This window comes from Episyrphus balteatus, chromosome 3, assembly GCF_945859705.1.
Source record: "Episyrphus balteatus chromosome 3, idEpiBalt1.1, whole genome shotgun sequence".
Taxonomy (NCBI): Eukaryota; Metazoa; Arthropoda; class Insecta; order Diptera; family Syrphidae; genus Episyrphus; species Episyrphus balteatus.
The window spans coordinates 37,903,702-37,918,158 of NC_079136.1; positions in this window are offsets into that span (position 1 = coordinate 37,903,702).

Genomic DNA, 14,457 nt, shown 5'->3' on the forward strand with positions numbered 1-14,457 from the left:
TGCCATCATAATATTTAGATAATGAAGTTTTTTGGAATGAGAAAATTGGCATGTGCTGCGAATGAACTTACTTTTGCAGGGTTTTGGGTGTGATGATGTTGATAAAGTGTAACTCTGTATTCGTAAAATCAGCTTTGACACTTGATTTTAATATTTTGATCAACTGAAATAAAATATTACCCACCTCTTCATTGTGTAACTTGGAAATACGAATGCCACTTTTTATGTGTGTGCTTCGTAGTTTTGTATATGTCTGATTTTCAAACTTGTTGCTAACAATTTATCCCCACTAATTGTTGGATGGTAACTTATGATATTGATTCGACTATCCCATACTGTTTTAATTCAATCACAATATTTAAAAGCATCATTTTAAAAATGCATTTCAATTTCATTCCATTGTGTGTACCTACATAATATGTGGAGAAAAGTTTTGACTTTTGAACAAAACTAAACATTAAATGATTTTAACGTGGAAATCATTTAAATTTCCCAAAAGTAGCGACTGATTTGTTGGGGCAGACAAAAAAAATATATTTATTTAAAAAGACGAAGCATAGAAATGGAGAAAAATATATTTTACTTATTTACACGATAAATATTTTATAAAGCCGTGAGTTAATTGGGTTAAGCATTTAGCTAAACATAAATTTATTATTGATTTATTGAGATTATTAGAAAATTTATCCTGCAGAAAAATTGCTGACCGAATTCTGTTAGCGTTTAAAATTAAAATTCACATCATTCCTTAACAAACAATTTTTCTGCACTTCAACATTATTTTGGAATACCTTCAGAATTATGGTTTTATGTAATTTTAAAATAAGAACTTTTAATTTGCATACCTACCTAATTGTAAAATACGGAATTATAAAAAACAAAATTTTGGAATAAGTAATAATACCGAATTTTGGAACTTACAGAGTTATGAAATAGAAAGAAAGGTAGGCCTAAAAACTCCTGGTACAAGCAAATGCAAAACCACCAGCATTCAGTTGGCCTTAGAAATGGAACAATACAAAACCGGGAGGCTTGCCGCCGATTTCTGAGGTCAACCCTGCGAACCCCACAGGCGGATCACTAGTGTGAAGCAGTTACGTGGGATAGTTATGATCCCCTCGACATCGAGATCATAACAGCGTCGAGAAAAAGGAAGAAGAAGAAGACAGAGTTATGACCTCAACTCTAATTTCAATTTTGAAAAACCAATTGACTGTTCTGTTCATGCTTCCAACACCATACGACGACACGGTCGCTTTATGGGCCAAAATCATAGATGTGGAAAATTTAAGTTCCACCCATTTTTTTTATCAAAACAATATTAAATTAATTTATTTTTCTCATTTACTGATACTAATAATAATACAGTAAAATAAGGAGAAAAAAGGGGTAAATCTCGGAATGAATGTTAGTAGAAATTTTTTTTGCTTAATATCTTCTTTTTGCCATTCTATAACATATCTCAAAAGTCTAGAAAAATCTCATGTCCGCTTGTCGCGATTTCAAGGTCAAATCGCGAAATGGAGATTTTCAAAATTAGCAAAAATAGGCTATGGTATTATATACACATATGATACATGATTTCAAGGTATTTTTTAATGCTGATTCCAAAAAATCTAAAATCAAGACATTCTGAAGTCTCTGGAAAAAGTTATACCTGTTTTTCATCTGTCAACTCATATTATTATAACAGTTGCAAACTTACTGCCGAAAAACCCTTAAAAGTTATGGTAGATGAACCAAATTTTGCATGAAGATTTTAGAATCCATCATTATTAAAAATCAAAACAATCCACTACAAAAAATATATATACCTACGAAATAATGGTATTTTTTGATGGAGGGGCAAATTTTAGGATATGCACTAAAGAAGATTCTTGTTCATCTTAGGAGTAAGTGCTAATAGGCTAATTTTTTCATTTTAATCTTTGTTTGGATATTCTTTAACTACCCTCAAAAATCTAAAAAAATCTCATGTCCGCAAGTCCTAATTTTCTTGGTTTGAAGATAAGGTGCAGATTTGAAAAAATTGAAAAACTACTCTTCAGATATTTGTGTCAGATCAACATGAATAAGGTACATTACTTTTCAGGGATGGTCATATTGATTTGTTTGTGGGTTTTGTTGGAATCAGCGTTAAAAAATACCTTGAAATGATTTGGGTTATGTTGGTATACATATAAGAATCTAAAGTTTTCTTATTATTTTTTTTAAATCTGCACCCAACTTAGTTTAACCTGGAAAATTAGAACTTGCGGACATGAGATTTTTTTAGATTTTTGACATAAGTTAAAGAATATCCAAACAAATATAGAAACAAAAAAATTAGCCTATTAGCACTAATTTCAAGATTGTACCAGGATGTTTTTTAGTGCGCATCCCAAAATTTCCCCTTTTCTCAAAAAATACCGTTTTGTTATAGATATAAATGTTTTTTTGCATTGCATTGTTTTGATTCCTAATAATAATGGATATGAAAATCCTTCATGCAAAATTTGGTTCCGCTACCATTACTTTTAAGGGTTTTTCGGTAGTAAGTTAGCAACTGTTATAATAATATGAGTTGACAGATGAAAAACAGGTATAACTTTTTTCAGAGACGTCAGATTGCCTTGATTTTAGATTTTTTGGAATCAGCATTAAAAAATACCTTGAAATCATGTATCATATGTGTATATAATACCATAGCCTATTTTTGCTAATTTTGAAAATCTCCATTTCGCGATTTGACCTTGAAATCGCGACAAGCGGACATGAGATTTTTCTAGACTTTTGAGATATGTTATAGAATGGCAAAAGGAAGATATTGAGCAAAAAAAATTTCTACTAACATTCATTCCGAGGTTAAACCCTTATTTGACTGGATTATAAGTAGGTTCGCATCTAAAAATGTATTAATTTTAGTAAGAAAAGTTTTCCTTTCTATTTAATTCCATTTGAAAACTAAAACGCCTTGAAAAAACACATAATAAGTCGCTTATTTGGATAGGTATTTCTTTTCTTAAAACCAATACCTATAACAAATTTATCGTCGTCGTTCAATAAAAAAATCCCTTCCTGAAAAAGTCCTTTTTTCGTTTTTTTTTTTTAGAAAGCGCATTAGAAATTGGTTATCCAATATTTTGGATTTTAATTTATATGTAGAATGTTTAGTTATAGAACTTTTGTATAACTTAAAAAATTTTAAAAACTGAATTTTTTAAATTTTTTTTTGTAACTTACAGAATTATGACCCGAAATTACTTAAAAAAGTGATTATTTTCCGATATTTCAAAAAAGATACCTTGAAATTTAAAAGAAGAGAATACACCAAAAATGTATGTTTCACCTCTTTTTGTGAACGACTACTTATGGTTTCACTTAACAGAACTATGATAAAACAAGTAGGGTCATCAAGTTGTGCAACGAATTAACCCAATTCGTATACGAATTCTCTTAATAAATATCGCGAAATCGCATTTTCGCAGTAAAAATCGATGCAATTGAAAGTTGTCTAAGCGTTTTGAAAATTACAATTAAGATCTTTTGAACAAAATTCATTTTTAGACCAAATGGAAGTTGAAATGTTTTTAAGCTAAAAAAGGGTAGGCCCCATCTTTTTTTGTTTGCATTCGACTTAAAGTAAAAACATGTAGGTATTAGGTATTAGATATAAATTTCTTAAAATCATCATCTTTTTTTAATTTTGGATCAGTTTTTTAAAAAAATTTCTTAAATAAATCGTAGAATTCACAGATGAATATTGAGATTTAAGCAACTGTCAAACTACCTAAAGCCTTCCTCTAGCTTCGTGAACAAGATTGTAACAGGAAACATTCCTTTTTCATTCCAAGACGACAATGAGTACTTTCTTCTTTGATCCCAAAAGATACCATGTTCAAAATATGGTTCATTGTCAATGATTTACAATGGCAATTTTACTTAATATGTATTTTCAAACTCACTCCTAATATAAAAGTTCAAAGGATTCTTTGCTTGATTAACCCCAGCTCCAACATAATAATTTCTAAAAATGACCCAAATTGGCATCATAGCATAACTTTATTGCAGAACTTTCAAATTTACTGCTTGTATTTTTAAGATACTCAACACTCGTAGCTAAAATATAAATTTCCAAGCTGAAAAACAATGTAATTACAAAACTTTGTCCATGACCAAAAAATATCATAATAGATACAATGGTCATCTAGAGTCCGCCCCACCTCCCAAAAAAATTAAGGACGAACAAATAAATCATACAAAATAACACGACGTATCTCACGCGTGAGAATCGACTTGTGCAAAAGTTTTACATCAAGAAAAATATATCAACCTTAGGTACTGGACCTGCTACTGGACCAGGACTATAAACTAACCCCCTTTTACTTTGAGAGAAGGATATCTCAGGAATTATAATCTTAAATTGTTTAATGATTTATGTGTCCTTTGTGTGGCCATGGTGATATCACTCCTCCTCTATTATTCGTTCTATGCGACATGCGACATCCCTTTGTTCTTGGAGTGGACTTTCAAAAGTATGCAAATCTTTGAAATGACTTTCTTCCATGAGATAAGCTTCCAATAAGTTGGTCATAATTCAACTGTGAACCCTTTAATTGACAACGAACACAATCGCAAAAGGTCCTTTTATAGTTTCTTTAGCCAAATTAAGGGAATTTTTGGTCATATGGACCCTTTCGATTTTTTTTTTTTTGGTGTTGTCCAGCTAAAAACCCACTGGGCAAAATGTCATTTGGATGAAATATCATATTTGACTAGTGTTTTTGGTTTAAAAACGATTTATGAGACACCACCACAGAGCACCAACCCCTGCTGTTAAAAAAGGGTGCGTCTATTGCAGAGAGCTGTTGCGCCATTGACAACTATTGGGAAAAAGGGGTTAACACACGTTTGTTTTGGTTAATGCTTATCCCTTGTGAAAATATCAATGAAACAAAGGACAATTTTGGAGCGTGTCCGAGCATAAATCATGTATCACGCGTGTTTTTTTTTTTTCAAAGGGAAATCTGAAGTTAGCCAGTTTTTTCATTCTATTTTCCAATAGTTAGGTTATGTACGTTCAATTTCTGCGAAGATGAGCATCGGATGTCATAAGTGTGATTCATTGCTTCGGTGTTAATTGATTTACAACGTGTTTTGTTCGTTGATTGTAGAAAACCAGCCTACGAACCCGTGGAATGGAAATTCGACCCTTTGTGAAGAGATCTGGAAGTTGTAACTACGCGTTGATGCATGGAAAGGGTTGCTCTTGTTCCTCTTGTTAGGAGAAAGTGTGTGAAATCAATTACCTACTTCGCATCAAATTTGAAGCAACCGAATACAGTTGAAGGGTTAATAGTCTTACATGACCCTGAATTATAAATTATTCGACCTTTTTTTTAATGATTCTGGTGTAACTTTGAATTTTTTTTACTTTCGGGGCCTGTTTTCGTATTCATTTAATCAAAAAGTATCTAAAACATAGTCTTCTTTTATCTTTAAAGTCATAAACCCAATTCGTCTTTCACTTAGAATACATCTTAAACATTAACATCAGCAAAATAGCAACTGAATTGAACATGAATACGAATTACTCGTGGCTGTTTGTTAAAGCTATAAGTGCGAAAATACCCACACCATGAGTGCCAAGTTTTCTAACCTGAAATCGTGTTTCGAATACAAAATTCAACTCTGTCCATCATTTTTATAGAATCCACACAGAGAAAAATAAATAGAAATGATGGGGGTAGGAGTACCTACCTACACAATAAATCCCGCCATGTCCGCAAATGTATGAAACCCCTTTGAGTCAAATTGAGATTCCAATTCACCTTACATTCCGATGGCTAAGTAAAGTACAACCGAAAAACGACCGTACCCCAGGAGTGAAGATGAAATGAGTTAAGTGATGGGTTTGGGATATCCTTGGGAAATTCTTAATAGTCTGATGGGATAAGGATTCAAACCATTCCAATTTAGAAACACCAAAATCCAGCAATCCGTTTATAAGTATTAAACGTGGCTAACGTGAATTTGTCTTATTCGAAGCACAAACGTCTTCGGTCGATGTTATGTTGCCGTGAAAGAATTTTCCATCCATCAGCAATATGATGAAAACAAACAAAAAGTTTACGAACAGAAAATTTGTCCGAATCAAATAATTCTTAAAGAGATTTTTAGTAAAAGATTTTGCGGATGGGAAAACGTTGCATCTTTGTATCAAAACAACGTGGAGATGAAATTGACACTTTTAACTCTTTTTTTCGACCAGTAAAATATCGTCGCATTTTGCGAACCCTCTGATAGTAGTATACAGCTTGCTCTAAGCTAACTACATCAAAGAATCTGAAGTGAAAAAAGAAAACCAAATATATAGTACTAACACTATAAAGAATTTATGGGAGCTTGTATTCGATATTGATTAATTTTATTACTTGCAGATTAGTAGTTGTTATAATGTCATGTTATGTAAACCCGTTAATATATCAACCTTGAGAATGCAATGGCAGAGAATGGGAAAAAGTTAGTTCCGAAAATCTGTTCATTAGTCTGTCTGAACAGCCAGTGGCGTACGTTGAGTCACCGGGGCCCCGGGGCAAGATTAAATTTTGGGGCCCCTTAGATACAAAAAAAAATATGTATACCTACGCCATGCATTTTTTTGTATGGCTTATTTCTTTTTAGGTTTATTTTAATGTTTTAATATGTCCGTAATGCACTTTGCTATACTTACTTTAAATGTCTATCATAAAAGTAGTAAATACTTGTACTAGGAGCCCCCAAAATTAGATACAGTCGACTCCCTCTAAGTCAAACTTTCACGGGACTTGAAAATCGGTTCGAGTTAGAGGGAAATTCGAGGTAGAGGGATTTATTTAATATTTTTTTTTTTTTCAAAATTGTTCATTAAAAGTGGTGAAAAAGTTTGACTTAGAGAGAAATTCGACTTAGAGGGAGTTCGACTTAGAGGGAGTCCACTGTATTAAGAGACCCCTAAAATAATTTTTTTTTTAGATTAGAATTGATAGTTCTTGGAGCCTCTGTTTTGAAGTAATATGTACATATTTGATTTTCCATCATCAAACATAATATTTTTTTTAGTTTTGGGCCCCCAAAATTAAATATTTAGAGGCCCCTAAAATAAAAATTTTTGCAGCTTAGAATTGATAGTTCTTGAGGCCTATGTTCTGAAGTAATATGTACACATTTGATTTTTCATCATCAAACATAGGTAGTTAATTTCTTTTGGGGCCCCTGAAAAATTATTTTTGGGGCCTCAAAATTAAGTGCTTAAGGCCCCTAAAATATAATATAATTTTTTTGGAGCCAAGAATTAAAAGGTATTGGGGCCTCTGTTCTGAAGTAATAATCGGAATGCCACCAATAACGTAATATTTTTATTTTGGGCCCTGATGTATTTATGTTGGGGCCCCTGAATTGATATTTAATTTTCCATTTGATTGTTTTGAACCACTGAAGTAATAGCTTTGAGGATCCTCAAATAATATTTGCCATGCCATCAGAAAATTTGATGAATATTTTTGGGCTCTTTAGTAATAGATTTTGGGGCCCCCAAATTAATATTTGATTGCCTCTCAACTAATGGCGTTCCTTAAAAATTATTTTTTGGGACCCTTCATATAATATTTTTGAGCCCCAAAGTAATTTTTTTTTTGGGGCTCCTAAAGTAATATTTAGTAATCCATCAACAAATGTAATTTAATTTAAAAACAATTTTTTTTTTTTTGAGGCCCTGAAATAAAGGCTTTTGGGGCCCCTGGTCTTAAGTAATATTTGGTATGCCATTTACAAAACTTCGTAACTCAATGTATGTTAACAGTTTCCTTCTCTGCATTGTCTCCAGTGGGGGCCCTGGGGTCAGTCTGGGGCCCCGGGTCGCCGCCCCGCTTGCCCCAATGGAGTGTACGCCCCTGTGAACAGCTATAGCCTTAACGTCAATTCACTTGAAACCTTTTTGAAACTTTCTCCAAAGCAGGGTTGCTTAACAGCTCAAAAGTGTGCAGAGCTCAGCTCATACATAGCTTAGCTTAAATTTTGAGCTAGCTCGCATTTGAGCTAGTTACAATAGTTTAGCTACATCAACTACATCAGATACATTTACTACATCGATGACCCTAAAAACCAATATTAAAACTCCATTTAGTAGGTATTGGGAAATATTGTTTGTGGTCGGAATAATTTAAAAATACTAAAATTTTATCCGTGAGGTTCCATGGGACGAAGATATTGGACTTTAAAATCGTTGATGTAGTTAATGTAGCTCATCGTTTGATTAAGGTTGAAATATTCAAAAAATTATATGTAAAGCATTTGCTAAAAATTAAAATGAGGAAAAAAATGGTGGCATATTAAATCGCAAAAAAAATAAAAGGATTTTATTTATTTTAACAATACTAATACCCTGATTCTCCTCCACAGTCACAACTTGTGAGAGTTACAAAAAGCATTTATTCTTCGTTAAGAAGTTGTGAATTGTAAGCTGCTCAATAGGAGATCACAACTTTGAGAATTTTTGTGACTCTCACAATTTGTAACTGTGAGGGCGAATTGGGATATAAATTTACACAACTTTTTCAAAAAAAAAGGAAAAATATTTGACAACTATTGCTCTTTACTGAACCTTTACCTATGTAGTAGAGCTGTAGCAAATCGTATGTATTCGTTACTTAAATGCGGGTATTCACTTCAGTAACGAGTAACGAAACGTTACTTTCTAAACAGTATCGTTACTCGTATGTTTCGTTACTGGGTACTGAAGTAACGAAACATACGAAACGTACGAGATACGAAACATACGACATACGAGTAACGACGAGATTCCAGTTTCAATACTAAATCCGATGTAAGAGATACGAAATGAAGTGATACACTCAATTTGTCGCATTTCGCATCTCGTGTCGGTATCGTAACCATAGTCAGAATGCTAACTGCAGATAATTATCTGGAGTTTACTTTTGTCTCGATTAAAATAGTAGTGCCAAGGTTCAATAATCATTGTGTTATCGATAATTTAAACAGAAATATCAAAAGAGACGTTTTTGTATTTTCTCTATTTGGCCGAAATATGTATACCTATCCACGACGCAACCAATCTGTTTATGGCCTTGGTGTTAATGGTATTGATATTTAGCTTAAGAATGTACAAAAGTTTTTTGGTTTTTCAAAAAATTAGTTTATTTTCGGTGCAAAATTTTCAACACAAAAAAAGCAGAGAAAACGAGGTTTGAAAATCACTCTCAATAGAAAAAATAAATGAAAAATTGTTCGACATGGTTGTATTGAAGTGTTAATATTTCGAGATCTGCGCATTGCACTTTTGAAATAAAGGTCTCTAAAGAATTGTGATAAGATTACTGAAAGAATATAAACAAAAAATTACCAAAGTTTTGTCTAAAAATTTGGAAAAAAATCATAAAAGTTTCCACGTTTGATTAAAAAAAAAAACGAAAAAAATTCAATATAGCTACCTTTAAACTCTTATTACATGAGAATGCCGCAACTAATTTTAATGTTTATGACCTTAAAATGTAGCTTAGATTATAGAAATTGTTTTTGGTTTTTTTCAAAAAAAAATTTTTAAACCCTTATACCGATGTACGAAACATACTTAAAATACCAAACATACGAAACGTATCAAATACATGAAATATACGAAATGTACGAAACACACGAAGCATGCGAAACATACGAAATATGCGAAAAATGCGAAACATACGAAAGTAACGAGTAACGATATTATTGATGCGGGTACTAGTATCAAAAGTAACGTATACATGCGGGTACTCATTTTGTCGTTACTTTTACAGCTCTACTATGTAGTTGAAATGGATCTTTCGATTTTGATGAAAAATGTTGCTATACTACACGTATATAAAGCATAATTCTTAGTACAACAATTTTTTGTGTGTACTGTTACAATTATTGACGTCGTACTTTTGAATTAAAAAAATATGTTTGAACAGTTTTTAACAGTAGGTACCTGTCATAGAACTGTTTTCTTCATTTCTGACTTAGGCCAAGGAATTTAGACATAAAAGAGCTATGATTAGTTATTTTTTTCAGTGCAACAGCAAGGTATCTACATATTTTCAGAAAACCCACTTTACATGACGAAAAATATTTTGAGTTCATCGAAATGGAAATTTTTTAGTTGCCGTAAACTGTCAAGATTCCTATTAAAATTATGTGCGCGCTCTTACCCAAGATTTTGTGCGATCTTACCCTGACTTTGGGGCAAGAGTGCGCACTTCGACTTCATTTGGTTTTTGTTCATATGAAATATTTAATCTAAAAAACTTTTTTTCTGTGTTTTTTTTTGTTCCCAAAGTATAGGTTTATCAAATCTAAAAAACATTATGCTGATATCTCTTACGGAATCTTCACAATTTCGCCTTAAAGTTTGTGTTTCTTTTAAAGTGACCTTGTAAATATTATGTGCAAGAGTATGTTGGTACATAATAACATAGTTATATGTATATGTTTTACATAGTTTTTACCTACATACTCAACAAACATTTAAAATTATCAAATATCTGATATAAATTTTACTAAAAACTTTTTGTAAATAAATATGCTTTCTTCTCAAAGTACAAGTAACAATTTCCTCCATCAAGTTTTTTACACTCTATCTTTGTCATAAAGTGATTGCATTACATTACAGCGATTTCACAATAATATTCAAAAATAAAATAAAATTTAAGTAAGTACAAATAATAATATGAATTTCCATCATAAACTTCCCATTTGAATAAGACACTTTCTGCAAGAAGAAGAAGTAAAAAAAAAACTCAGTTGTTCAAGTTGTTATTACTTTAGCTACCCACTATATTCTATAAGAAGACGTTTTCCTCTATAACAGCTCAGCAAAAAGTAATTTCCTTTTATAAAAGTCCACTCACGTCCTGTGGTGCACACTTATCATTTTTATTTAATAAAACAAATTTTCACAACCCTTTTCTTGTCTGCTAAATGGAAAGTAGGAATCTTCTTTGGTAATAGTAATACGTAATATCTCTACAAAATGTCCTTACCGCCAATGGCTGGTTACTAAAACACAATAAACATTGAATATTAACAAAGAGACAAAAAAAAATATAAGAAAAAAAAAAACAACAAACGGACTGACGATAAAAAACCGATAACAAATTCTATTCCAGGACCAGAAATAAATACTAGGTAGATACCAACTCCTTGTCCTTGTTTTTTAACTGTCTTTTGGTCTGTCTTCTTACTTTGCAATCGTTTCAAGAGTCCTTTTGATGTTACTTTTGGTCATGATATCATTTTTTTTCGAACTTCCTTCCTTTGCATCTTTCCAAGTTAAGATGGCAATTTATAGTGAAAGGGGTATATTCGGAGTCCGAAGAAATAAAAAGGAAAAAATCAGGAAATGCCTGTCGATTGGAAAAAGTCATAAATAAATAAGCATCATGCGGCGATTCTCAATAATTCTTATGAAAAAAAAAAAAAAAAAAAAAATAGAATCAAGCAGATGACAAGTTTTATTCCATTAAAATTATTGGACAGGATGTGAAAGTTGAAGACGATGACGGTGGTGCAGCCGACAATAATGGACTAGTACTGCGTTACTAGTAATAGTAACTATTGTTCATAAAGAGTGATATAAAATTCATCAAAATCCTAAGTGGTTTTTCGATAAGTTGTTGGTTATGGTGGTGCAGTATCAGATAAAAGGGTTGAAGCCAACCCAATATCCTTATCAACTTTTATTTATCTATTTTCAAATGTGCGAGGGTAGAATAAAAATAAAGGATTATTTTGAAAGGATTGAATGTTAAAAGGCTAATGGGTGATGTATTTGGGGATGTGTGACCCATTGGTATTTTTTGATCTGTCAAATGGTAGAGTGTGTTGTTTTGATGGAATACGCATCAGGGAATTGAAATTAATTTTTACGAGTGGACAAACAAACCACAGACACGCACTTGAACAACGTTTTTCTGATGACCATTTTGAGAAAGTCTCAAACAAGTGATTAATTTTTTTTATAGTTATCGTGTTCTTTATCATTTTGGGTATTTTTATTGTTTTTTATTTGGAGGAGAACAGCTTAACTTTGAGAAATCTTCAAAAAATTATATAACGATTTTCATTTTTTTTTTAAATTGGTGCACATTAAAGCAAATTATTTTTTTTCTGAAAAAAAAGACATGATTCTCTATTTTTGGACACATAATAATTCTTATCTAAACAATATAATTACCTACACGTTTTATCTTAATTCGTCTGAAGAACTTTTATCTTGTCATCCAGTTCGGGGGTTTTGTTGTTATTGTTATTAAAAGACACATCATGAAGCTGCAATAAGGTTTTTGAGTTTATTTAAAAATAAAAAGGGAAACTACGCGTTCCAAATAAAACACACGTTTTTTTTTTATATTATATCTCGACTGAAAAGGTAAAGTATCTTAAGTTGACTTAAGATGTTTTTTTATTGAACCTCAGTGTCATCTTAAAGGCCTACAGTTCTGTCTTATTGGCATCTTTCTATCTCATCCCTTTGCTTTTTTATGCACAAAAACAATTTCATCTTATGTTCAAAAGACACATTCAAAACCTTAAGTATACTTATGATTATATTGGGTTAGGATTTTTTTATTATTGTGAAATCTTAAATTATCTTATGTTGACTTAAGATATTTTCGCGCGTGCAAGCAGAAACAAAAAGTCATCCTTAAGTTGACATAAGATAAAATATTTTAAAAAATTCCGAAAGAGTGTCAACTTAAGATGTTGGAAATTAATATAAAATACAATTTATAAAAAAGCCAAACTATCTTCAGTCATATTTAATGTATTTAAGTCCTTATAACGGGAAAAAATATCTTTTTGAAATAAATTTAATAAAAAAGATCATAAAATTTGACATCTAAATGTTTTATACAATTAAACCTACACTTGGAAGAATTTTTTTGGGAGGCAACTTTGAAGTTTGTTTTTGCTCTCCTGAAAAATCATCAAAGTTGACATAAGATACTTTACCTTTTCAGTCGAACTATAGGCTCTTCCAATAATACCTCATTTGTTAAATTACGATAAGATCCCTGTGCAGGGACGGGTTAGAATATTCCTGCAGCGCCTCCCCGCTTGTCGTAAAAGGCGACTAAAGGAGTAAATTTAACTAGGCCACAAACACCAAGGTGAACCTAGCGACACCTGTAAACTTTCCCAAAAGTGTGCATGCCAGTCCCTGGGTTGGCACGACTGGAGATCACCGGTGCTGTTAAAGATAGATCAAATACAAAACTGGAGCATGCACGCGTCGAAACAAAACAACAACAACAACAACGTTTCGCAAGATTTTGTGAACTGAAGCATTATGGAAGTACTCGTCCAAGGAAATGACACTACCCCGCCAGGCACTACCATTACTAATGGTACTGATCCTGGACCGAGCAGCAATGCTCGGGTCAGAGCTAGACGGATTCCGGGGGCTAACAAAGTAATGCCGCAGATTAGACAGAATCTGAGAATTGCGAGTTGGAACGTTGGGAGTATGACAGGTCGAAGCTTCGAGCTGGAAGAGATGATGATAAGAAGGCGAGTAGACATCTTGTGTGTCCAAGAAACGAAATGGCGTAACACGGGAAATAGGGCTCGGTTCTTGGATACAAGGACAAAAAATTACAAGATGTTCTACTATGGAACGGAAAAGGGTAGGAACGGAATCGGAATCATCCTTACAAAAGACCTCTTAGGCAGCATATTATCCATTTCGAAATCCAGTGACCGTTTGATGTCCCTTAAATTGGTGATTAAAGGAAAGTTGTGGAATATTGTCACTGCATATGATAACCAAATTGGATGTGAGCAGGTGGAAAAAGATGCATTTTGGCTAGATTTTCACAACCTACTTAAGGACATCCCAAAGGAAGAGTTTTTGTTCGTGGGCGGAGATTTAAATGGGCATGTCGGGAAAACAAACGAAGACTATGAAGATTGCCATGGAGGCCTCGGATACGGCATTAGGAACTCTCCTGGTGAAGACATCCTGAGCTCGTGCAAAACATATGGTCTTATCGTACTAAATACCATGTTCATCAAACAAAGCCGACACCTGGTCACTTACAGCAGTGGTGGAAATGAGACCCAGATTGATTACCATTTGGTATCTAGTTTCATGAAACCTCGGGTCAAGGATTGTAAAGTGATACTGGGAGAAGCGATCGCCCACCAACACCGTCTCCTACTGACAGAATTTTTTATGGAGACAGTGAACGACAACAAACAGACAAAGACTTTTGGGAAGATCAAATGGTATAATCTGGATAAGGAAAAAGGCGAAGCTTTTATTTCGAATATGCAAAACTATCTGTATAACAACACCAACATTTTTCGAAATGAAGAGAGTACAGCACAAAGTATGTGGGACCTCCTACAGCGAACTTGCATAGAAAAAGCCAAAACACTGTTAGGGGTTTCAAAAGGACACAACCA